Source organism: Notamacropus eugenii, chromosome 5 (genome assembly GCF_028372415.1).
Source record: "Notamacropus eugenii isolate mMacEug1 chromosome 5, mMacEug1.pri_v2, whole genome shotgun sequence".
Classification (NCBI taxonomy): domain Eukaryota; kingdom Metazoa; phylum Chordata; class Mammalia; order Diprotodontia; family Macropodidae; genus Notamacropus; species Notamacropus eugenii.
This window is the reverse complement of record NC_092876.1, coordinates 18,808,365-18,833,278: the sequence shown is the minus strand read 5'-3', so window position 1 is coordinate 18,833,278 and position 24,914 is coordinate 18,808,365. Positions and strand designations below refer to the sequence as shown.

The following is a 24,914-nucleotide window of genomic DNA, read 5'->3' as shown; positions in this document are numbered from 1 at the left end:
AAGCTAGCAGGTACATGATCCTGGAGCCAGAAACTCATGACTGCCTGATACAAGAATGAACAGGCTTAAATACACTTCACCAGGAGAAAGAAATTTTCTTAGTTGTGTAAGTTATTAGCATAGTGAGACAAGAAAATTAATAAAGTAGAGTCACTTGGAATTTACAGTCCCAGGATATGAGTTTCCTTTATCTCTGTGATACTAAGGTAAGAAGAATCCTGTTGAAGAGAGAGATGGGAGGGCAGGTTTAAATTTGAAAGAATTCACTTAGACCTTCTCTTTAGCCAAAGGGAGTTTTATTGACCCAAAAGCACATGGACCTGAGATTTAGCAGGTAGCTAAACAAAGGCAGTGATATATTACAAGGCCCAGACTTCTATAACATGACTTTAGGGGCTCCCCCTGGGGGTTCGAGATCGAGGGTAAGTCTTGCAAGATAAAGACACAGGGTGAGGATTAGGAATGACAAGTGACAAAGGAGATAAGGAAATCCCATTCCCAAGGATGGGATGGGCACAAGGAATTTTATGGTACCCCCAGGATAAGGGGAAGATTTGTGGTTAGGGGAGACTTTAGGGTACCTTCAGGTTAGAACATAAACCAGGGGCTTCACAAAGTCAATCCTTAATAGTCTTTTTAACTCTCAGGGCACTGTTTCTATCCACATCCACATCCACTATTGTCATTTAACTAAAGATAACCCTGAATCATGTTGGCCACCAGAGGGCTCTTTTTAAAACCAAATTAAGTTTAAAGGTCAGCAAAACATCTGGCCAGGAGTGGTAATGTTTCAGGTTGGGATGGCTGATGTGGCTGAGGGAGGACAAAAGGCAGAAGCCCAAAGTTGCTCCAGCCCAGGCCCAGCACTGGCTAACTCCCTCTACCACAAGGGCCCCAAACTGTCCTTCCCTTTGTTGACCTGAAAACTTGGTTAAAGAAAAGGAAGCAGGCTAAATGCATACATTTAATGATTTAATTAATTAATTGATCAATTCCCTATTAAAGAAAATGGTAACATAATGCATTATGGAGCCAGAAAAATATTATGGTTACCCAGTACAGAGAGCTTCTGGCTTATATACGTTTTGCCGTGAGAAAGGAACTCTCTTAGTTGAACAAATCATAAATTTAGTAAGACAAGAGAATTAACAAAGTAGTGTCAGTTGGGCCTTGCGATTCCAGGCTGTGTAAACTTATGTCTCTGTGACATACGATAAGAAAATCCCACCAGGCTTCCTATCCTAAACAGGTACTCGAAATAGCTGACACAGGAAAAGGTAAACAAAGTTTCAATTGAAATTACGATCTAAGATGCCTGTATTTTCTTTTCCATTAACATGCCATAACATAGTATATTTCTACAAATATTAAGACATGGAAAACATCCCATTATTCAAGATAGTGTCTTAGGTTAAAGGTCTTCTTAAGGAATGTTAAGTCAGCCCTGGCTGGCTTTTGTTGGCATAGAAAGAGGCATGCTCTGAGTTTGCTTCAGAGAGAACAAAGAGATTATTCCAAAATTTTATATTAAACATTATCACCTTTCACTCCCTCTGCCCTATTCATCACCTTCTTCCTTCTTCTTCCTTCAGTTAAAGGCTTAGATCTGGGGAGGACAACTGATCCTAGCCTTTATTTCCTTCCTCCAGGACTTCCAGTTCTAGCCCTCCTCCTCCCTTGCCTCCTCCCACTCCCTCTGCCCTTTCCCTTAAGGGCTATGGTCTTGAGGAGCACAGACAATTCACCTACACACCAGAGCCCAGAACCTATTCCCATGGGGCCTATTCCTTTAAGGTAGTTAGTCAGAAACTCTGGGGTCACCAAGGCTCCCTACCTCCAACAACCTTAGAGATGCTCTGAGCAAAGATTGCAGGAACCACCCTTATTCTGTCAGGTCTGGAATCCTTGCAACCCCCTTTCCTCAGGATAATAACAGCACTAATCTCAACTTGCTTCAGGTGACACACTGTTTCTCCTTTGCACCCCAGTGCAGTACTTGGAACCTACACAGGAGGAAACTGAGGCTAAGAGATCACATGACCTGACACATCTAATGAGTGTCTGAGGTAGGGTTTTAACTCAAGTCTAGCTGACTGAGGTCCAGCACTACCCACTGCACTGTACCACCCAGCTACTTCCCTTCATGGGGATGACTACAAAAAGGCAGGTCCAGGACTGAGGGACAGTTACCCCCAAGGGGAAGCGGGGGGGGGGGGGGGGGGGGGGGCCAAGGAGAAAAGGAGACCAGGTCAGATCAGAGGAAGGTGTTTCCAGGCCTATGGATCCCTTGTTTACCAGTCCCACAGGCAGGAGCACACCCAGGAAAGGAGAGAAACAAGTGATTATCCAGTAGGTAGTGATGGCTGACCATAACAATGGGTACAGAGAAGGCAGGAAAAGCCAAAGGGGCTCAGGCCTTTGCCAATAACATCATGGCTTTCAGCTGACTGAATGAGACCTGATTTGCAGGAGGTAGAGAAGGGAGGGAAGGGGGTGGGAAAAGGAGAGATAATCCAATAATGGGACTTATTCTTTCACGTTTTTTGAGGCAAACAATGGTTAAGTAACTCAAGGTCACACTTAGTATCTGAGGCCATCTTTGAACTCAGATCCCCCTAGCTCTAGGCCCCTGCTGTGCCCACTGCACTACCAGCTGCCTTACAAAGGGGTTGGGGCTTTTGGTTAAGCATTTACCTGTGAAAGGAAGGACAGAGGATAAGTTTAGGGATGAGAGGGATAAGGGAAGTGTTTTAAAGATGCGGGAGATGTGAGTGTTTCATATTTTCAGTTAGCACTTCAGTAGTCTGAGAGCTAAAACCACCATTTTGAGTCTGTTTTTGGTAGACACTGGAGTGGTTTAGCATTTCCTTTTCCTGCTCATTTTGCAGATGAGGCAACTGAGGCAAACTGGGTTAAGTGACTTGCCCAGGGTCACACAACCAGTAAGTGGTCTGCCACTAGGTTTGAACTCAGGAAGGTGAGTCTTCCACACCAGTGGCTCCATCAACTTGCCCAGCTGAAAAGAAGAGCTGAGTTCAAATTCTACCAAGACATTGTTATGTTCATTGTGAGCAAATGACTTGACAGTCCTCTAATAATCACATGGCCTTTGTCACAGAAACCAAGGCTTTTAAAAATCCTATCCATCCTTTCACCCAGCAATATCACTTCTAGGACTGTATCCCAAGGAGATCATAAAAATGGGAAAACGTGCCACATGTATAAAAATATTTATAGCGCTGTCTTTGTGGTGGCCAAGAACTAGAAATTGAGGGGATGCCAATCAGTTGGAGAATGGCTGAAAACAAGTTGTGGAATAGGAAAGCAATGGAATACTATTGTGCTATAAGAAATGATGAACAGGAAGACTTCAGAAAAGCCTGCAAAGGCATGAACTGATGCTGAGTAGAAAGAGCAGAACCAGGAGAACATTACACACAGTAACAGCCCATGTTCGAGGACTGCTTGTGATAGACTAAGCCCTGAAATGCAAGGACCTAAAACATTCCCAAAGGACTCTTCAGGCAGAATGCCATGCACAGCCAGAGAAAGAACTATAGAACTGGAATGCAGAATGAAGCAGAATATTTTCTCTTGTGTTATATTTTGTTTTATTCCAGGCACAGGCTCCACTCACTGACCTTTCTACCCCTTCCCTACCCTCAAATAAATAGAAAACTATCCCCAAGCTCTGCTCCCTCCAGCCTGGAAGGCCCTCCCCTTCTTCCCTCAGCATTAACATCCTTCACAATGGCACTCAAATCCCCTTTTCTGCAGGCCTGCCCTGGTATATTCCTCCATCCACAGTTGCTAATGCCTTACTCAGAAATTACCTTCCATGTGTATCCTCCTCTACAGGCCTGATCTAAGCAATTCTTCATTTCTTATGGATGGAGAGACGCAATCAAAGTCAGGAAAGTCAGGGTCCAGACCCTGCCTCAGACCAGGCTGGCAGAGACACCTTCAGCAAGTCACTGAGAAGCCTGTTTCCAAGATCCAGGACAGCCCTGATGTTCAGAGATCTGGGATCATCTCCCAGGACACAGGACACTCCACCCCCAGAGATCTCCCAACATTCATGAATTATGTGGCAACCCCCACATCTTTCTCTTAGAGGGTGAACTCCCCAAGGGCAAGGAGCATTTTTGTTTTTCTCTCACCAGGTATTAATACGCAGAGACTGGAACTTCTTCCTAAGAGATGTGGAGGGAGGAACAGATCAGTGGGGCTACTGACCAGACAAAAACCTAAAACTCAGAGCTGGGGGTAGGGTTGGGGGTGCTGGCTGACTGGGTGGGATGGAATCAAAGCCTGAGACTTGAGTAGCAGAAATTTTGTGAAGAACCATTAGCATTTCCTAGTCCCAGTGATCCTCAACAAAGAACAGAAGGCAAAAGGGAGGCCTCATTTGTGTTTTACGTATGAAAACAAACAGACCTGAGGGGATCTGGGCTCTCAAGACTTGGAAGACCTAGGGGGAATGGTGGGGGGAGCAGAAGGTATACCATTTTACAGAGAAGAACACTGAGGTTCAGAGACTTAGTAGTCAAGGTGAAGTGGATAGAGTGCTGTGCCTGGAGTTAGACCCAAAAGAATTCTCCCTCTGACATGTCCTGCCTAAGACTCTGGGAAAGTCACTGCACCTCTCAGTCTCAGTTTCCTCATCTGTGAAATGGTGATAACTGCCCCTACCTGGCAGGGCTGTTGTGAGCATCAAAAGAGATCACACATGTGAAACACTGTCTAGAGTTCAGTAGTGGGACCGGGGAAGCTGGATTCAAACCCAGGTCTTGATTCCAAATGTAGAGCACTTCCCCACCTCTACCAGGCAAGCCTCCCATTCTGGGGTTAGGGGGCAGGGCCCTGAAGAGTTCTTTCTTGGGAGTTAAGGAGAAAGATTGCAGAAGAGGGTGGACACTAGACTAAAAGGATTCTCAAAAATGCTTCATTTCCTGATTCCCAAGGAGGTGGGGGGAGGGCAGATACCTGTGGGGCTGCCAAGAGGGTTTGGGAAGGGTTGGGGGTGGGGCCACCTGAGACCCAGACTTACTTTTGCTGCCCAAAGACTCGGGATTCTTTCATCTCTTCTGGGTTTTGAAAGAAGACAGTGACTGCTCCCTTGAATCTGTCCACCAACCTTCTATAGCTCTCTATAATTATATCTCTTCTCCCTCCACCCCTTTGCCTTCCTAGTCATACAGGGCTAAACCTGGCTCCTCCCTGTCCTGCCTCCTCCTAGCCCAGGTGAGTGGGGGTGAGGTGGGGACAGGGCACAAAGTCCAAAGCACCCTTTACCCAGCCTGGCTTAGTTGGGTGGCCTGGGGTCAATTCTGCCACCCCTGCCCCAATAATGCAGAGAAGCCTCCAAAATCAAGACCCCTCCTTCCTTTGAGCTGGGTATCTGATCCCAGACCTGCCTGCCTCTCCCCACTGAATCAGATTTAGGACTTCCCAGGAGTCTTAGTTATTTTATGCTTAAGAGGAGACAAATGCCTGTAGCCTGCCTCAAGTCTCTCCCCATTCTAGTCCAGTCCCAAAGTCATTTTCTTGATGTGCAGGTCTGTCCATGTCACCCCTGTCTCCCCTTCAATAAACTCCTCTGGCTTCCTTTTCTTTTCAGAAGCAAATACAAAATGCTTTGCTTGGCATTCAAAGCCCTGCATAATTTGGCCTTCTGCTTCCTTTCCACCTTTCTCCCCTAGCTGACCACTGGACCCAGATGGGTTTGGAGGAGAAAGTTGCACAGCCCTCCCTCCCTCACATCAAAGCCAACTGCAAGTCATGTCATCATCTCCCTTATGTCACTGTCCTCTTCCAGAATGAAGGACAAACACAACAACACAACAGTAACCTGAGGCAGCAGGTGTCCCACCCCTGGGCTAGAGCATCAAATTGGCAAATGGATAAAGAGATTTCTGTGTCACCTAATTCAGACATGCGTTTGGTTGAATTGATGTCATTCGATTGCCAAGAAGTTTGTTATTTATATTGTTATGATTCTAATGTTTTTTTTATTGGGATATTTTTGTTAATTTGGAAAATAATTCCTAGAGGTTGATCCAAATTTACACTTAGGAAATTAACTTGAATTAAATGCTGCAAAATGATTAATTACATTGTAATGTTTTAAAACTTACATATGCGATTTGGTATATTTTGCTTTAAAAGTGATGATTATAGCTTTCTCTTTGCAAAAAGTACAAAGGGTTCTGTAAATCTGCCATATCTAGGAAGGTCTATGGGGACTTAGCAGAGCGATCCCTGGGGACTTTCATTGGGGCAAGGTCCTAATATCTTATCAGTCTTGCAAAGAAGTTGCCTGAAAAAAGTAACTAAGTGGATAGGTGAACCATGTATGAACAAACAAGAGATGTAGGGCCTGGTGAGGTGCACAATGGATAATTCTGATTACATCAAAGTGAAAAGTTACTGGATAAACGAAGCCAATGTAGCCAGGTCAGAAGGAGAGCAGAAAATGAGGGAGGGATTACAAATAATTCCTCAGATAAAAGGTTTCAAATCTCAAATACATAAAGAATTTTGTCAAATGTATGAGAACAGGAGTCGTTCCCCAATTGATACACGGTTAAAGGACAAGACAAGGCGATTGCTGATGAAATCAAAACTATTTACACTCATGAAAAAATGTTCTAAATCATTATTGATCCAAACCACCTGTTGACCTGAAAACTTAATTAAAGAAAGGCAACAGGCTAAATGCATACATTTTATAACTTAATTAATTAATCAATTCCCCATAAAGAAAACAGTTACATAGCGCTATGGAGTCAGAGGTGACTCTGACTACCTAGTACAGAAATCATCTGTCTTAAGTACATTTTGCCATGATAAAGAAACTCTCCTAATTAAGCAAATCATAAATTCAGTAAGACAGGACAATTAACAAAGCAATGTCAGTCAGGCCTTGTGATTCCAGGCTGGGTAAACATATGTCTCAGAAATCCCACCACTAGTAAGTGGCAGGCTTCCTGCCCCAAACAGATAACTGACATAGGAAAGGGTAAACAATGTTCAATAGAAATTACAACCTAAGATGTCTATATTTTCTTTACCATTAATATGCCATAACATAGTATGTGTCTATAGATAATAAGATACAAAGGAAAGTCCCATTATTCAAGATATAGTGTCTTAGGTTAAAGGTCTCCTTAAGGAGTGTAGAGTCGGCCTTGGCTGGCTTTTGCTGACATGGGAAGAGACACTCTCTGAGTTTACTTCAGAGAGAACAAAGAGATTATTCCAAAATTTTATATTAAACATTATCACACCTTGAGACCATCTCATACTTATCAGATAGTCTAAAATGATAGGATAGAAGAGGAAAGTGACAAATGTTGGAGGGGATTTGGAAAAATTGGTACACTAATTCACTGGTGGTGGAACTGTGAACTGATCCAACCATTTTCAAGAGCATTCCAAATCACTGGAAGAAAAAGACCCCAGGGTTTGACTGTCTTCAGGATAGTGAATATAGCAAATACTTTATTGAACAGGTAATATTTTTTCAGTCCTATGAGAATGTTGAGGTCTGGGGTGGTGCTGGGGGCCCTGAAATACTAACACACTGGGTCTTGCTGAATGAATTTGACACAAGTCTTCTTAAAGCCAAAGAAAAACAAACTTTATTAAAGATTCACCATACTGGGTTGACTCTTAAGGAGCCTAAGCATTTGTAACGCTTGTTTTAACAAGCAGGCCAGATAGAATCTCAGCTGGACAGAGTCAGAGCTGGATTGAATCTGAGCACCTCCATGGAGGTGAGATGGTACAGAAAAAGACTGAGGGAAAAATCCAGGTGTTGACAAGTAGTCTGGGATCCCAGAGATGGTCTTGATGGGGGGGAAACCTGGAATGTCCAGAGGTCTTGATGGGGATGACCAGTACCCTGATGTCAATACAGATTGAATCTAGGGAGGATCTTGATGGGAGTGGCCAGCAGCCCTGAGAATGGGATTTTGATTGGACCAAGGGTGAGGAGTACAACGGAGATTTGGGCATAGCCCTAATGAAAAGCTTATAGGCCCCAAGAGAATGCCCACAGATTCAAGGAGAGTTCAAGGAGGTTCCCAGAGTCTGTACTCCATCAAGAAGGTTTCCTAAATGCCATTGTATCCAGGTGATCAATGGAAAAGGGCCTTGAGCTGGAGTTCAGATGTCATGAGACATCAGAAAAGTGATACTGGAGAAATGCTTTCTGTGACTAATAACTGTGGGAAAGCCTTGATTCAGAATTGCAAGCTCATTACTCATCAGCAAATTCTCATTAGAGAGGAGCTTGATGGATATAATGAATGTGAAGTAACCTCATCCCCCTACTCATCACTTCCTTGCCTAGATTTCACCCTAGAATGAAAAGACATGCATGTGTTCAGTGTGGGAAGGCCTTTGGTTGGGATTTAGATCTTGATAATCCTCAGATTTTTATTGGGGAGAAGTTGTATAAATGTAATAAATGGGGAAAGACTTTCTACTACAGATCTCTACTACACCCTTTATTAACCATCAGAGAACCCACACTGCAGAAAAATCTTTTGAAAGTAATTAGGGTGGAATGTCTTTTAGACAAAAGTCCTAACTTGCTAGACATCAGAGTATCCACACTGGAGAAAAACCTTTTGATTGTAATTGGTTTGGAAAGGCTTTCAGATTGAGCCCCAGTCTTTCTAAACATAAGAGAATTCACACTGGGAAAAAAAAAAAAACAACTTTTCGATTGTAATCAATGTAGAAAGGCTTTTATACAAAGTTCCCAACTTGCTATCTATCAGAGAATCCACACTGGAGAGAAAGCTTTTGAATGTAATCAATGTGGAAAGGCTTTCATAATAAGGCAGTAGCTTTGTTGCACATCAGAAAATCCTCATTGAAGAGAAACACTTGGTGGTTAGCTTGGCAGAAAGCTGAGCCAAAACAGGGTTTTCAATAGTGGAGCAAGAAAGGAGTGGCCAGCTTTCAGAGATAGGTTGTGTAGGACCACATTAACTCATCTGGGTCAGAACACTTGTAAGCATCCAAAGTGGTCTGATGAAAATGATGGGGAAATTCAGAAGGTGCTAAGTAAAACCATGAGGACTTTACAGGCTTACCAGTAGAAGGCCCTGTTTAATTCCAGCAAAAGTTAAATACAAGGAAAGCTTAGAGAGAATCAAGATTCTTGGCTCAATATTAAGGCAGATGAAAATCACTTCTGTGCTGACAGTAACAATACAAAGTGCTTTTATCATGCTCTGAAGGCTATGTATGGGTCAAAGACCAGTGCTATGGTGCATCTCAACTACTCAGTGCTGATGGAGCCACATTGATGAGGCATAAGGACATGATCCAGGAGGGTTGGGCTGAATACTTCTACAGCATTCTTAAGAGACCATCCTCAACCACTGCTGAAGCTAATGACCATTTACCTCAGGTTGTACTCATTCCCCACATGATAGCCATCCCTGCAATTTACAATTCTTGCCACCAAAAGAAAATCGTTACAGTTTTTTAAGTATTTTTAAAAATCTTTTTTATTTTTTTGTTTTCCTTAATCATCCTGGGAAATAGATCTAAGAAAGGTATAACTGAATCAAAGGGTAGACAGTTTCACCAATCTCTGGGCATAACTGCAGATTGTTCTGCAAAATGGATGGGTCAGTTTAGTTCCAACAGTGAATCAGTGTCCCAAATTTCCATGTCCTCTCTGAGGAAGGAATTTATAATTTTCATGTTAATAGATAGGATATGTGTAATGAATGTAGTAATTATTCTGTTTTCTCAAGAATTTCTCAAGTAATTATTTTGTTTTGCAGCTTGTGATCCAGACTCACAATGCTACTTGAATTGATCAAACAAGGCTCAGAATCACTGGCATCCTTCTGTCTGAGTATCTGAAGTGAAGCAAATCCAAAGCTGTGGAAGCTATTCCCGCCATAGAATTCTGGTTCTGTACTTTATTGAAAATAAACAACCCCCAAAGACTGGACTCCAGAATCGTTGTATTGTGGGACTGAAAAGTTTCTCCTGGGAAACCCCTAAATGATTGTTTATAACCCACAAATGGATTAATTAAACTACTAGACTAATGACACTCCAGTCTCTAGGCCTGCATTGGTCAGCTCTGAGCATTCTCAGGTTAGAGACAGGCTCCATAAAAAGCCTATTAGGTCCTCCAATGTTTGTCACTTTCCCCCTCTATCACTGTAGCTTGTCTGATAGGTTTAAGATGGTATCTCAAGGTTTTTGATTCAAATTTCTGTAACAAATAATGATTCAGAACATTTTCTCATATGATTGTATATAATTTTTACTTCTTCACCAGAAACTGCCTGTTCCTTGCCTTTGACCATTTAGAGTTGGGAAATGACTCATATTCTTTTAGATTTGACAAAGTCCTTTGTATATTTCAGGTATGAGGCCTTTATCTGAAAAACTGTCTATAGATTCTCCCCCTGGCCCCGGATTTTCTGCTTTCCTTCTGATCTTGGCTACATTGGTTTCATTTGAACAAAACCTTTTTAATGAAATTTAATCAAAAATTATTCACTCTGCACCTCTCCATGCTTTCTCTTCTTTATCCATCAGGCTGATTGGTAATATGTTGCATCATGTTCTTTTGATTTCCTATGATGTCTCCCTTTATATTTAAGTCATGTATCTATTTTGACCATATCTTGGGAAATGGAATATGATATTGGCCTCTGTCCAGACTACTTTCCAGCTTTCCCCACAATTTTCACCAAATCAGGAATTCTTGCCACAAAAACTGGTCTTGACATTTTTCAAACACAAAGTTCCTATAAGCATTTGCTACTATGTCATGTATGTTAACTTTGTTCCACTGATCTGCCTTCCTATCTCTCAGCCAGTACCAGAGAGTTATTTTAGTACTATCATTAGGGTTTTGTTTTTAGATTTTTTTTATCTATTTTATTTTTAATTCATGGAATAAAATAAGCACTTCCACAACATGGTATGATAAAAGAAAAGATGCTAGCACATGAAACAGCAAATTATGTACAATTGTCATTCCTTTAAAGAGATAAGAAATTTATCATGTAAATTTTTTTTCCTGATCCCATTTCCCTAGAGATGGCTACCATCAGATAAATAGCATAAAATGTTGGTCTATGGGTAATTTCTGCCAAACTTCTATACAGCTTTCCCAAGCTTATCACCAAGGTCATCCACTGCATCCTGAGCCATCTCCAGTTGTCTTGATTCTGTCCTGCCACTGGACTATGATGACTCTGGAGGAGGCAGTGAGGCTGACAACTTCATGCAACTCTACCTCACTTAAATCCAGTTTACACACAAATCAAAAGACATCACCCATACCATTTTGCTACTATGCCTCAAAGTCCTATGGTGACAGGCAAGGGATGAAGCAGCAGATGTGGATACACTGGGAGCTGCAGTCACAACCCTGCTCACAGGCGGCCCAGGCCATGGGGTCTTTTCTCACTGGAAGCAGCAGTGGGACTCGGCAGTCCCCTGAGTGTCTGAGCAGCTTTTTAAGGACTGCACTGCTCACCTGCTATTATGAGGGAGGGGGCTAGAAAAGGTGCCCTAAACATCGTCTGCTTACCCAACCCCGGCCTGATTACCGCGGCAGGCAGGGAATCCCACTCAAAAAGAGTACAAAATGTACAAAACTACCTGCAAAGATGGTTCCACTCACCATTGGCACATGGAACATACATGCACGCTTACAGGCACACAAAATGCAGCAGACCTGAAAGACAAGCTGCTCTTCTTTCAAGAGCTATCACATCTAAATAGCAGCCCTGAGTGAAACCAGGCTGGCCAATGAAGGCCAGCTTACTGAAGTTGGAGCTGGATACACGCTTTTCAGGAGTGGCCACAGTGCAGGGAGTGCCATGAAGCTGGTGTACCTGACCAAAGGCCTGAATGACAGACTCATGACGATGTGATTGCCACTCACAGGAAAACATCATGCCGTCACCATCAGTGCCTGTGCTCCCACCATAACCAACCCTGATGAGGCCAAAGAAAGAGTATATGAAGGCTTAGAGATCCGTATCATCAGTGTGCCAAAGGAGGACAAGCTTATCTTTCAAGGTGACTTCAATGCTAGGTTAGGCTCAGACTACCAGACCTGCCAGGGAGTCCTAGGGAGGAAGCGAGTTAGAAACAGCAACAGCAATGGTCACTGAGTGCTGAAGACCTGTGCACCACATGATCTTCTCATCACAAACCCTGTTTTCCATTTAGTTAAGCACAATAAAATTTCATGGATGCACCCTGGCAGCAAACATTGGCATCTAATGGAATACGTGATTGTAAGGAGAAAAGACAGACAAGATGTGAGAGAGATGAAGCCAGTGTATGGTGCAGAGTGCTGGACTGATCATAGACTTGTCCTTTCCAAGCTAAAAATTCACATTCATCAAAAGAGCTACTACCCCCAAGGCAAAACGACTACCAGAAGAATTAATGTCAACAAATCAGAGCTCTTCCATGAGTGTGAACAGTTTGTTGCTAACTTGGAGGAAAGCTGAGCCAACACGCAGGTGGCAACAGCGGAGCAGAAAAGGAGTGGGCAGCTTCCAGAGATTTAGTGTACAGCACTGCATTTGCTCATGTGGGTCAGAACACTCACAAACACCAAGACTGGTTTGATGAATATGATGGAAAATTCAGAAGCTGTTAAATGAAAAATGAGAACTCCACAGCATTTACCAGCAGGATAGCTCATCCATCTCTAAAAAGGCAGCATTTAATTCCATCAAAAGTAAAATATAAGTAAAGCTTAGAGAGATGCAGGATTCCTGTCTCAGTAAGAAGACAGATGAAATTCAGTTTTATGCTGACAGTAACAATCCAAAGCACTTTTATGATTCCCTGAAAGCTATTTATGGACCAAAAACCTATGGTGCATCACAACTACTCAGTGCTGATGGAGCCACATTGATTAGTGATAAGGACATGATCCTACAGACATGGACTGAATACTTCCATAGTGTGGTCAAGAGACCATCATCAATCAATGCTGAGCTGACCATTTACCTCAAGTTGAAGTCAATCCTTTCTCAGATGAACTTCCAGCTGAAGAAGAGGTTTTGAGGGTTGTTAGGCTCATTTCATGTGGCAAAGCACCTGGTGTTGATTCTATTCCAGCTGAGATTTACAATGTAGGGGGGGTCACTGCTCATACAAAAGCTGACTGAAATTTTCCAGGCAGTATGGCAAGAGGAAGTCCAAGGATGTCTCTATTATCCACCTCTATAAAGGTAAAGGAAACAGATTGTCCTGCAACAACTTCAGGGGGTGTCTCTCTCTTAGTCATTGCTGGAAAGATTCTGGTTAGATTCCTCCATAATAGGTTGATCCTTCACCTAGAAGATGGTCATCTACCTGAGAGCCAGTGTGGCTTCAGAAAGGGCCAAGCAACAGTTGATATCGTGTTTGCTTCCTGACATCTCCAGGAGAAATGCCAGGAGCAGAACAGAGCTCCGTACACAACATTTGTAAATCTGACCAAGGCCTCTGACACTGTCACTCATGAGGATTTATGGAAAATTGTATCAAAATTTGGTTGCCCAGAGAAGATCATCAGTCGTGTACATCAATTTCATGATGGCAAGTGTGACAGGTTTCTGGATAGTGGATAAGTCTCTTGTGCCTTCCCAGTCACCAATGTAGTGAAACAGGATTGTGTGCTTGCTCCCATGCTTTTTATCATGATGTTTTCAGCCATGTTGTTAAATGCTTTCAATAAGGATGAAAAAAGGCATCAAGGTCAGCAACTGTACTGGTGGTAAATTCTTCAATTTGAAAAGGCTACAAGCCAAGACCAAAGTGCAGGGAGTATTGGTGCATGATTTTCTGTTTGCAGATGCTTGTGCACTCATTGTAACTTCTGAAACTGAGACACAACCAAGTATAGATTGATTCTCTGCTGCCTGTGCTAAATTTGACCTAATAATTAACTCCAAGAAAACACAGGTGCTCCATCAACCCCCATCACAGCATTCATATATGAAACCATCAGTTACAACAAATGGAGAAGTTTTGAATGCTGTGGATAAGTTCACTTTCCCTGGTAGTGTACTTTCCAGGGATGTACACATTGACAACAAGGTTGATGCATGCATTGTCAGAACTTGCTCAGTGTTTAGCTCTGAAGAAAAGAATGGGAGAGAAGAGGTATTAAACTGACTACCAAACTGAAGGTCTACAGAGCTCTTGTGCTGACCTCATTGTTGTATACCTGTGAAACATGGACAGTCTACCAGCTCCATGCCAGGAAAATGAATCACTTCCATTTGAACTAAGGAAAATTCTGAAGATCACCTGGCAGGGTAAGGTGCCAGACACTCAGGTCCTTACTTGAAGTAAACTGCCAAGCATTCAAACTATGCTTCAGAGTGTGCAACTTCGAAGGGCTGGCCACCTTGTTCAAATGCAAAAAAGTACACTTGTACACTTTTATGGAGAACTTGGATGGGGCAGGTGATCACATGGTGGTCAGAAGAAGTGATATAAGGATACTCTCAAGGTCTCTCTTAAGAACTTTGGATTTGGCTGTGCAACACGGGAGCCACTGGCACAAGTCTACTCAGCATGGCATGCCCACATCAAAAAGGGTGCTGTGCTCTATGAACAAAGCAGAATTGAGATACCACAAATTAAACATTGGATGTGCAAATTTGGAGTACCCACCTCAAATGTTCACATGGACTATCCATGCCCAACCTGTGGTAGAGCATTCTGAGCTAATATTGGTCTGATCAGCCACAGCTGGATACAATGAAACTTGAATTTATCATGGTGATGTCATTTTGGTTCTCTTTGAGAATGAAGGATAACAACCAGCTCTTTGGCCCATAAATAGCCTTCAGGGAATCATAAAAGTGCTTTGGATTGTTAATATCAGCATAAAACTGAATTTCATCTGCCTTCTTACTGAGCCCAAGTATCCTACTTCTCTCTAAGCTTTGCTTGTGTTTTACTTCTGAAGGAATTAAATGCTGCCTTCTTAGAGATGGATGAATTTACCTTGCTGGTAATTCCTATGGAGTTCAATGTTTTTCAATTAGCAGCTTCTGCTTCTTAGAGCCACAGGTGAGAGTTAGGTGTAACAGGTGGACACCAAAGGTGAAAGCAGATCTGAGAAGGGATTGGGAGCCTTCACACGAGGTACTAGTCTTCCCTGAACACACCCTACATCAACAAAAACAATTAAGAACTGGTTTTAGGATAAAACCAATAAAACACATAAATCTTTGGTTAATATGATTACAAAAAAGAAAGAGGAACAACAAATTACCAGTATCAAAAATAAAAAGAGTGACTATGCCAACAATGAAGAGGAAATTAAAGTCATAATTAATAGCTACTTTACTCCACTCTATGGAAATAAATCTGACAATCTAAGTGAAATATCAATTGTGCCGATTAACTGAAATGGAAATAAAATAATTAAATAATCCCATGTTAGAAAAAAATAAAAATAAAACAAGCCATCAATGACCTCCCTAAGAAAAAAATCCTTAAGGCCAGATGAATTTACAAGTTACTTCTACCAAACCTTGAGAGAACATTTAATTCCAGTACTATGCAAACGACTTGGGAAAATAGACATAGAAGGAATCCTGCCACATTCCTTTTAGGACACAAATACTGCGCTAATAACTAAACTGGGAAGAGCCAAACCACAGAAAGGAAATTATAGAACAATTCCCTAATGAATATGGATGCAAAAATTTTAAATATTAACAAAGCGATTACAGCAAATTATCACCAAGATATACGCTATGATCTGGTGGGATTTATACCAGGAATATAGAGTTGGTAAATATTAGGGAAACTATCACCATAACTGACCATATCAACAACAAAATTTACAGAAATCATATGATTATCTCAACAGATGCAGAAAAAGCTTTTGACAAAATTTGGCATCCATTCCTACTAGAAACACAGCGAGCATAGGAATAAATGGAGATTTCCTTAAAATGAAAACCTATCTAAAACCATCAGCAAGCATTATATGTAATGGGGATAAGGTAGAAGAATTCACAGAAAGGTCAGGGGTTAAAAAAGGATGCCTATTATCATCACTATAATTCAATATTGCACTAGAAATGTTAGCTTTAGCAATAAGAGAAGAAAAAGAAAGTAAAAGAGGGAATTAAAATAGGCAACGAGGAAACAAAGCTATCAGTCTTTGCAGATGATATGATGATATACTTAGAGAATCTACTAAAAACTGACTTCAAACAATTAACTACTTAAGCAAAGTTGCAGCATTTCTATATATTACTAATAAAGCTCAGCAGCAAGAGATAGAAATTCCATTTGAAATAACTTTAGACAATATAAAATATTTGGGAGTTTACCTGCCAAGACAAATCCAGGAAATATATGAATACCATGACAAAATACATTTTACATAAAGTGAGATATAAATTATTGGAAAAATGTCAGTTGCTCATTGGCAGGCCCAGCTAATATAATAAAAATGACAATTCTAAATAAATCAATTTACTTATTCAGTGCCATACCAATGAAACTACCAAAAGATTATTTTATAGAGGTAAAAAAATAACAAAATTCATCTGTGATGTATTTTTACAGAAGTCACTAGTCAACAAATATTAAACATGGAGTACTCCAAATCAGCAAACCTTTTGGAACCACTCCCTCCTCACCCCCACCCCTTCATAGGCATACACCCTATAAGTAACTACCAGGGGTCTCTTTGGAACTTTCAGAGACAGGTCCCTTCCTGAGCAGGAATGTTTTGACATTTCAGCATGCAGTGACATTTCAGGATGTGACTTCACCTGGGAGGACTGCAAACTCCTGAGTCTTGCTCAGAGGGACCTGTGATTTAATGCTAGATAACCATGAGAACCTTGTCACTGAGACTGAGAATATCTTTCCTTTGGGATCCACAGTTTATCTTTGGGGTATTTCCTTCTCATTCTGTGGGAAGAGTCAAAAGTCCATTGGAACCTTTAGACTGGTTACTTCTTATTCTAGGGGGAAGGGCTTTGCTTTGGATGAGTGGAAACCCCTGAAAAGGTTCTTGTTAAATTTCCAGAGTAGGTATCTTAACGAATGGGCATTTGGTTAAATGAATGAATTTTCTTTTCTGGAGGCCAATCCAGTGTCTGACTGGTCTCAGACTCGTACAGAATAAAAGACATTGTCCTTCAGAGGTTCTTTGTATCATTACCTTCTTAATGTCTTTTCTTTTCCCTCATGGATTAGAGGATGGGATTGAACTTGAGACACATTTCTTTCACAATGCTTTCTCTTTTTTCTTTCTCTGAGCAGGGTTTTCAGTTCCTAAGTTAGATATCATTTCCCAGCTGGAAAAAAGCACCATGGATGCCAGAGACCAAAGTCCCAAGAAGTACCTGTACAGGTGAGGAATGGACAAGGAAGCTGATGGAATTAATTGTAAGTAGTCCATTATGTAGTCATCCAAATGGCAAGGCTATTGGGATATTAGATATGTCCTTTTGACCACTTCTCTGTTGATGAATGATTTTTGGACTACATTCTAATGGTAGGTTCCTTTGTCCATGAGAGAACAGAGCCTTATTACAGGATACTGGATGCAATGCTGTTTCCCTAGTTGTTTGCTTTCCTTCCAAATAATCTAGACTAGTCACCTGTTCTTTGAAGGCCAGGAATGTTTTCACAGCCGCAGTTGTGAAAGTTACCCCATCCTATCCTTTTCCACATTTCCAGTTGGGTTCCCTAACATTCAGTTCATCTATTTTCCTTTTCCTCTCCTATTCCCATTTTGACCTCTTTGTGGCATGCAGTATTTGTCTGAAACTCATTTCTGCTAAGCCTCTTTCCAGACTTTGCAGTAATTTGAGTCCAATAAAAAGTTGTTCTTCAAGCAACTAATGCTCTTGGGTTTATGGGACACTGTTGAGTTCTGCTCTGTGAACCTACCTCCTCTCTTGCATATCCTGTGAGATGGTAATTGATCAATTTCAGATCTGGGAAGAGTCATTGATCCTTGATTTTAAGAATTTTATAGCTTTTTTACTGCTGCCATTTGTTTAATTTACGATTCCATATTTCTCTGACCAGACAAGGCATCTTCTTTTCTTCTTGGAGTCCCTCTCCTCAAAGTCCTTCCCTCCAAATGATCTCCATTTCCTTCTTATTCTGATCAAGCCATTCCCCTGTCCTCCTCCTCCTCTTCCGCTACCTTCTTTTATAGTGTTCTCCGACAGGAGTCACCATCCATAGATATCAAATATGAACTACTCCAAACTCATAAAATGGTTTGAGAAGCCCTCCCTAGCCCCCAAGAAAGTGCATGGGTCTTTCTTGGACTATGAGTCATGGTCCTTGGCTGAGTAAGACTTTGGACATTACATTAGAAGAATGGAGACACTTGAACCCTGCTCAGAAGGACCTATATGGGCATGTGATGCTGGAGAATTAGGAGAAACTCATCTCTGTGGGTAAGGATAGTTTTCCCTTGTGATAATTTATTACCTGAAATAGAAAAATCTGAGGCACAAAGTTTTCAAGTCTAATGATTTATTTGCAGGGCTAGGCATAGCCACATAATCAGATCTACTGATTCCTCTTTAGTCAGAGGCAAATGCATGGTCTACAGAGCTTCTTCTTATGGCAAAAAAAAAAAAAAAGGAAAAAACTTACAATTACAGAAAATGAAAAAGAAAATCTTAGGAAACTAGTTTTGAACCTCATTCAACTGGAAAAGGCAGGTCACCTGAGTTGTGGTTAAGCTAGGTACCTTTTGAAGCAAGTTGAGTCTACCTTGGGATCATTGCCAATATTTGCAGTGTGGGTATTTTGGGACCATATGGGATATTTCTTGGGTGTAACCTATTAAAACTAGGATTGTATGAGATTAGGACCTATGTCTGTCATCGTTCCTACCAAGGCAAGATTGCCTTAGAAATCTTGTTCTACAGAAAATCTTTTGTATTTAGGGATGCTGCTTTTTGGATACATGTCAATTTCTGCAGTTGCTGGAAAGAGGAACTTCCTTCAGGGAGCTGAAGGAAAGAGAAACTTACCCACTAGTATAGAGCTTAATGCAATGACTATTCATACAATGATATTTATATAGCTGAAATTTTCCACTAAGAAGTAATAACTATTAATAAACTTATTCATCTATTAATTTCTTCACTTATGGTTCACAATCTGTGAGTAAGAGGCTGATTGAACTGGGATGAATTTCCTTCCCAATGGTTTCCAATTTCTCTTCCCATGAACAGGCCTTCCAGTTCCCAAGGTAGCTGTCCTTTCCCAGCTGGGGAGAACAGAAGCACCATGCATCCCAGAAGCCAGGGCTCCAAGATGCCCTTGTCCAGGTGGGTGATTGACAAGGAGGCTGATGGGATTTACTGTAAGTCATTTAAGTGGCAGGACCCTTGGAATCTTGGACATAACCTTTGAGCACCTTATTCACTGGGTAACAATTTCTGATATTAAGTCTCTCTGGTGGTTGCCTAGATATTGCTGGAGAGCAGAGCCTTATTCGAAATATTTGAAGCAAAGAATTCTTTTTTGTTGGTTTGTTTGATTTTTGTTTTGCCCTATTTGAGCATTTAACTCCTCTTCCTCCTGGCATTGCTTTTTACCAGTGTAAAATCTCTGGTTCGGTGCATCTGAAATGATCTATTGCTTGTACCTTTTCTTTGAAGGTTGAAAAATGCTTTTCTTGGCCAAAGTAGTGAAAGTGACCACATCTGGTCCTTTTCAGCATTCCATATTGTATTCCTTAAATTCACATCATGTTCTTTTTTCCCCTCTCATGGACTTATTTTGACTTCATTGTCCTGTGCGATATAAGATGCTAGTAGGAACCTATTTTCTTCAAATCTTCCTTCTTGATTTACCAGCAATTCTTATCAGATACAAAGTTGTTTTTCAAGGAAGTTCTGCTCTCAGGTTGAAGAAACACTGTATTTATTTAGTTCAGCTGTTTCTCATCCATCCTGATCTTATCTATTTTTTTCATTTCCAAGGAGCTTTGAGGGGAGAATTCTTAAACAATAAAGGAATAGGAAAGATCACAGAAACTAAGAGACAGCTTAAATTTTATAAATTTTTTAAAAGTTTTTGTTGTAACAAAATTAATTCCATTGCTTAAAAATAGCCATACTGTTAACTGAGGAAAAAATATTCACACCCTAATAAGAGTTTGATATCACAGATGGAGTGGGAACTGACTCACATATTTATGTCCAAGAGCCATTTCCAAATAGTGGTCAAATGAATTGACTTGTTTGCAGAACAGATGGATATGATAAATGACCTTACAAAATGATCATTCACTGAGCATCAGGAGCTGCTTCCATGCCCTGGGCCCACAGACAATGGGGGTTCAGTGGCTGATACAAAATCCCTGAAGCCTGGGACAAGACACCCACCCCCGTTGTTGTTGGTCAGTCTTGTTTGACTCTCCCTTATCCTGTGGACCATAGCACACCATTACTCCAAGGGCTTTTCTTGCCAACTATTCTGGGGTGCTTTGCTATTTCCTTCTCCCATGGATTAAGGCCAACAGAGTTAAATTGCCCAGGGTCACACAGCTAGTAAGGATAGAGAAGGAAAGTGATATACAAGAGCTTCTTATAAGAACAAGTTAGGGATTTAAGGGCTGAATTATCAGTGAAGAAATACATGACCTTCCTCATCCTATGAATAAATATAATGCAATGAACAATTATGACTCAGAACTCCAAATGAAAAGGGAAATTTTGTAAATTCTTGGGAATGTAAAATCAGGAAAAGTCTAATAACTTCTTTAATTGCTCAGAAGTCCAACAATAGGAATTGGGAACCTGAAATAAAATACAGATGACAAACAGAAGATAAATCAGATGTTTTCAATCAAAATGAAAAAGTGTGAAGAGATTTTTATCGCCATGAAACTGAAGTGCTCTAAAATAATAGAATTTCTAAAAAAAGTGAATCTAAAAAGTGAAACATTCTCCTAGAAATGGAAGGAAAGGAAATGGAAGAACATCAAATGCCAACTGAACATTTGCTCTATGTGTAGCAGGTTGGATGGATGGGCCCTCCCAAGTATCCAAGGCTTTACAGATTTCCTCCTTCTCTTGTATGATATCCATCAGTCTGCCTCTTGACTTCTGATGGCCAATGTTCTTGAGTTCTAGCAGCATGTTGAAATAATTTATTTTTCATTAATAGGGTCAGTGCCTCTCATGCATTAGCTCATTGTCCAACCCTAACTCATAAAATATTACATTTGCTGAATAAAGATCCCTCCTTTCCCCACAGTTACTTTTGTTTCTCTGTAATTAAGTAATACAATGAATGTATATTCCTTGAACAGTTGGAGTCATAAAACAATGACATTAGAGGTTTCTGACCATGACACATCATAGATACTTTCATCTGACACAACACATACCTTCTCCCTATTTCTCTTGGGAGAAGCACTTGATACTAAGACATTTTTCCAGCTTTCATCATTCCAACATGATGCTTTCCTCAATATTCCATCTGACTCTTCATTCTTGGTTACAAATGTTGGCTCTGACACTCATAAAGGTTATATAAGTTTTCACAAATCCCTGCTCTAGGTTTCAGTTTCCTCTTCTCAGTTGATGAGGGTTAGACTAGATGAATTCTGCAGTCTCTTTCAGCTCTAAATCATGGGAGTTTTGATGGTTTAGGAGTTGGTGACTTTCAAGGATGTGGATGTGGACTTAACTGAGGAGTTTGGTGCCTTAGTTAATGAGAACTCGACAGGGCCTACCTGTAGGTTTCTTCATCCATCTCTAAGAAGGCAGTGTTTAACTCTACTGAGATCACAACCACAGGTCACAGAGATGCAAGATTCTTGGCTCAGTAAGAAGGAAGATGAAATTCAGTTCTATGCTGATAGTAACAATCCACAGGGCTTCTATAAAGCCCTAAAGCCTATGAATGGGACAAAGACCTATGGTGCATCAATTCTACTCAGTGCTGATGGAGTCACATTGATTAGTGATAAGGACATGATCCTGGAGACATGGGTTGAACACTTCCACAGCCTTCTCAATATATGATCCTCAACCACAGCCGAAGCCAGTGACCATTTACCTCAGCTTGTACTCAATCCCTCTCTAGCCCTTCCCCAATTGATGAGAACTCCCAATATTTTAAGTTCTTTATCACCCACAAAGAGACTTGCTATAAATAGTTTAAACCATTAAACATTTCTTTTTCCTTAATCATCTTGAGAAATAGACCTAATAGTGGTACTGCTGGGTCAAAGAGTATAGATACATGGTTTAGGGACATAAATCAAGATTGCTCTTGAAAATGGTTGCATCAGTCCACAATTCCACCACCAGTGAATTAGCGTCCCAATTTTTCCATATTCCCTCCAACATTTGTCTCTTTCCTCTTCTATCCTATCATTTCAGCCTATCTGATAAGTGTATGATGATGTCAAGGTTGTTTTAATTTGCATGTCTCTAATCAATAATGATTTAGAGCACTTATTTCTTTCCCATCCACCCACCTCTCTGAGGCTCCTGCAGTCAGGGAGGGAGGGAGAGAAAGAGAAAAGACTCTTTCCTCTCCTCTATCCATTCCCTCAATTTCAGATTCACCATTCTCCTCTTCCTTAGAAGTCCAGGTTTGGGGATCCCATTCCTCCCTCACAATCACACATCTTATCACCTTCTTGTCTATAGGCTTAACACCCTTCAACTGGGCTAACAAGCCCACATCACTATTTGCTTTTCTTTCTTATCTACCTTGTCTGCCAAGTCCTCAGCTACTAGGGCTATGGCCTTGCACAGGTCTCCTTCTAACTGTAAGTCTTTTTTGATCCTTGAAATTTCCCTTTCATATTCAAGGCACTTGGTGGTGACTTCCCTCAATGCCATTGGAAAGGGCTGCCCCACATCAGCCACCTTGCTTTTTCCTTCCCTATACAGCCTGCTGGAAGACACTACTGCCAGGAGGCTCTCTAGGCCTTTCAGTGGTTGGGGGGCTTCCCTGTGTTCACATATATCCATCACTCAGGCCACTCCACCCTACATGGAGGTGATAGGTCATCCAGGGATTTCCCCAAGCCCCAGCCCCAACTCCTTTGGGAATTTCTTTGGGAATTGCAGACTACTCCAATTGTAAGGTCTGCAATTCCCCCACCTAGGGAATTCTGTACCTCCCCTGACCAATAGGGCAAGCTTGTTACTAAAGAAAGGGCCCAGGAGGCCCAGTATGATTATATAAGTAGTTTACTTACCTAGGGGCAGTCTGGGGTGGCAGCCACAAGATTCGGTGGATTCTCCCCACAACTTTAATGATCCTCAGTTTGGGGTGGTGGACATCTGGGGCAGTGGCCAGATGAATAGTCAATGTCCACAAAGACCCTGAAAAAAGCCAGAGGTAATTAGAAAAATCAGATAAAGGGAGGCAGAATACAGAGTACTTCACTATTACTGGTAGATATTTTGGGTTTTTCTGCTGAGTTGATATTTTGGCTAATATTTTAGTTTATACTTAGAATCAGACCCAATGCCCAGCACCTGAGCCTTAGGCCAGTGCTACTGAGTCTATGCAAGGTCACTGTGTCCTTTGTCATGACTTTCACAGATCAGGACCCCATATTGATATTCACATGGTTTTTCTCAAGTGTGGAATGTCTACTATTAAATATGTTAGAGTGGCGACTAAAAAAGCTCTGCCACGTTTATCACATTCATGAGGTTTGTCTCCAGTGGGGATTCTCTGATGTAAAGCAAGAGTGTATTTCTTTAGGAACGTTTTTCTACATTAATTACAATGAGCTGTGTTTAAAGGTCTTTCTACCTTGATTGCATTCATATGACTTTTCTCCAGTGGGGATTCTCTGATGTGAAGCAAGATTGGAGCTGCATCTAAAAGCCTTTACACACTGATTATATTCAAAAGGTTTTTCTCCAGTGTGGCTTCTCTGATGATCAATAAGTAGTGATCTGTGGCAGAAAGCCTTCCCACATTCATCACATTTATAAAACTGCTCCCCAGTATGAACCTTCTAAGGTCTATTAAAACTGAGTTGCAAATAAAGCCTTTCCCACACTGAGGACAGGCATGTCAAATCGAGGCTGGCAAGGAAGAGATGAGAGATGGGATGAGGCTGATTCCCATTCATTGTATTCATCAGGTTTCTCTCTGATGGGAATTTGCTGAGGAGGCATGAACTTATGAGTTCTGACTCCAGACCTTCTCACCTTTATTACTTACACAAAGCATTTCTCCATATCACTTTTCTGATATCTAATGAAGTTTAAATTCCAGCTCAAAGCCATTTCCCATTGATTACCGGCATATAACATTTCAAGAGGCTTCTCATGGGACTGAAAATGCTCTACTTCTTCAGTAAAACATTTACTGCTTTCACTGTCTTCAAAATAGTCATGTCCTGAGGTCATTTTCTTACGGTGATTTGTCTACCCTGATATTAGAGTCATGGATTTTCCTCAACTTGAGGTCCCAGGGACCATCACTCCTGAATCTTTGCAGGTCCCATTCTTCCACAAAAATTCCCAACTTTCTAGTCACTCCATTTACTTCAAACCGGGCTACTATATCTGAAGAAAATCATCAAATCTATACTCAAAATGACACACACATAAATATATGCAATAGCAATGGTTACTTAAAACTTATAAAGTCATGACTATCTCATCACCAACCTAAATGCAATGAAAATTTGTGGATGCACTCTTGGAGCAAACACTGGCATTAAACAGACTGTGTTGTTGTAAGAAGAAGAGACAGACCTGATGTGAGAGTGACAAAGGAGGTGTATACCACAGAGTGCTGGACCCATCAGAGCCTCAACATTCACATTCAACAAAAGCAGCAGCCTCACGGCAAGGTCACTACCACAAGTCTTGAAATCAACAAATTAGAAGAATTCTCCATGGGGG

The 24,914-nt window shown here is 41.2% G+C and overlaps 1 protein-coding gene across 1 annotated transcript in view; it reads right to left on the bottom strand.

Moving 5' to 3' along the window:
• The window catches only part of LOC140508303 (uncharacterized), a 50,015-nt gene that overhangs the window by 19,295 nt on the left and 5,806 nt on the right, over positions 1–24,914 (bottom strand). The window contains exon 2 of the mRNA XM_072616116.1: positions 23,243–23,369. The gene's annotated coding sequence lies outside the window, so the exon portion shown is untranslated. The remainder of the gene's footprint in view (positions 1–23,242; positions 23,370–24,914) is intronic.